Raw genomic sequence first — 2,456 nt, 5'->3', positions numbered from 1 at the left:
AAAGTTGTAGAGCTTTGTCTTGGCATTCCATAGCATCTTGAATCATCTCAATCGAAGCTTGGATGAGAGAGTCATGCCTAGATTACGAAGCGATGTCAAAGATGTCTAGAATCGCCCAATTAGCTACGTTTTGCACTGAATGCCTCCATTTGCATCCTAAATCAAAATATAAGAATAATGAGTACATCTAGGCACCAAATAAATTTAAAAGAATAAACATTAAGGGAGAAAAATATGACAATTTGCATTCTCATCAGTCATACATGAGCAAATTCAAAGGCTATGAGGAAAATCTTAGCTAATAATGAATTCATCATATAATATTATGGCAATGGACAGAGTGGCATGTCTAGAACCCAGAGCAATTGTCAAATAGTTGACATAAATGTATGCACAAGAAATCTATTAAACATTAGTCGAAATGTCAAATTAATCCTCTTCTTACACCCTTTTGAATCTTTGTGTCTACCTCTATATTCTGTGTGTCTTTCTGTATGTCCTCTATATTTGGTATCAGAGCCATATAACGTTTTCATCTCCTTTGATTATTGTCTTGATTAGTATGCTCTGTGATTTACAATTGCCACAATAAGTGGATCCTCTGTATTAATCATATCAGAAAGCTAGACTATGTAATCAAGAAGAACACTAAGGAGTCTATTTTTAAGCGAACCAAAGAAGCTAGTTTTCTAGTGTCACCTTGTGAACTTTTTAGCCAAAAGTTGGTAGTGTGGTCCTGTTAGGTTTGTGGAAAATAACTCTTTTTGTTGAAAACCATTATGGCTACCACATCCTCTGTAGAGAGTGATACCTCTAAATTCCCTTTTGATCCTTCCCTTCGTAGATCCACAACAAATAGACTAGATTATTTATATGAAATCTCCCATGTACCTGAAGATAGTAAAATCCCCATTACTGATTTCCCTATTGTAAATCCCTACACTATATTTAATAAACCCCAATCTTCTTTCAAAAAACCATAAAAAAATATATTGGTCCTTCTCATCCTTCTACTGTAAAAGAATACGTTCAAGCTTCTAAGTTTGACTAGTTCAATATTCTAGCAAGTGATGGTGAAAACTTCATTACTCTTTCCCTTCCTAGGGAATTTGTTAACTCATGGCAAAAGCAAGGGTATACTCATCTCCACTTTGGTGCTGTAAGGTTGGCATTAACCTTCCATGGAAGAAAGGGACTCCCTGCAGTCTACAAAATGGCACTTCTTGACTCCAGATTTTTGGAGTATCAACATGCAGTCATAGGAACTATCCAAACAAATTTGAATGCTGGAATTGTTTTTGTCACATTATTTCCAAATTTCAATATGCCTTTAAAAGATTCCCATCTTTGTGATGCTCTCAAGGTTCAAGTTTAGATTACTGAAGCTTCTCAAGTACGAGATACTTATGCAGCTACACTCCATTATTAGCTTGTTTATAGGCTCCAAAATCATGCCTTTGATGTGCCTATTCCAGAAATTGCTCAAACTGATGATGCATTACCTATTCAAGTTGACTCGAGATTAACTTCGATGTGTACATTTGTCCCTAGATAGCTTACAAGGGACCAGATGATTTCCCTTTTCCCAAAGTCATGGATCACGAAGTACGAGTCACTACACCAAGCAATTCAGCCGATCCAGTCCAATTATCCTTTCTTTATCAGGAAAGAAAATGGAGAAGTAGAGACAAGATTTCTGAAGGCTCCACCAGAAAAGAAGGATATAACAGTCTTTCCTACCCAGATGGCAATGTTGCAGCCTGTATCATATGTTGCTGAAAAAGGTCTTGTAATTAAAGCATTTTGTGAAGAAGGAAAACCTTATTATGAAGGAAAATCATCCTCTGGTCATATATGGTGGGATATTTATGATTGTGATGAATGCAAAGACGAATCAATTGATGATGATGATCAACCGAAAGGACGAAAGGAAAAATCTCTCCAGCAAAGCTTGAAAGAAAGATATGAAGCTGGTGATCCTGAAGTAGACCTCTTGGGAGAACCTTCTGGAAAATTTGACTATTATATCTTTTATCCCAAAACCAAAAAACAGAAATGTCAGTCTTCTCCTCCTCCATGCAAAAAATCCAAGCCTAAACAAGATTCTAACCATGAGCCCAAACCTCCATTGATTCCATACTACCAGAATATCCTCCCTTAATTGCATAAATATCATCCTACTCCTTTCACACAAACCCAAACACAAAAACCTTTACCCTGTTACACTATTGACAGACCTTCATCCTCTTATGTTCAAGATTTTCCTCCATTAGAAAACTTTGACCACCCCCAGGCCAACACAAAACATGTATGGAAAATCAAAACTCCTGTTGGAACCAATTCAGATGGAACCCGAAAACAAGTTTCGTCTGCAGAAGCAGCTTTAAATTGGCAAGCAGAGAATGTTGTGGCCCAAAATCAAGCTCTTTTAAAGATTCTTGATAACTAGGAAAAAT

The 2,456-nt window shown here is 36.6% G+C and overlaps 1 pseudogene; it reads right to left on the bottom strand.

Annotated features, from left to right (window-relative positions):
• Positions 1–523, bottom strand: part of LOC115991116 — a 5,014-nt pseudogene extending 4,491 nt beyond the window's left edge.
• Between the last annotated feature and the right edge of the window lie 1,933 nt (positions 524–2,456).

Source organism: Quercus lobata, chromosome 5 (assembly GCF_001633185.2).
Source record: "Quercus lobata isolate SW786 chromosome 5, ValleyOak3.0 Primary Assembly, whole genome shotgun sequence".
NCBI lineage: Eukaryota > Viridiplantae > Streptophyta > Magnoliopsida > Fagales > Fagaceae > Quercus > Quercus lobata.
Note: the sequence above shows the minus strand (reverse complement) of the source record. Positions and strands in the feature narration are given on the sequence as shown.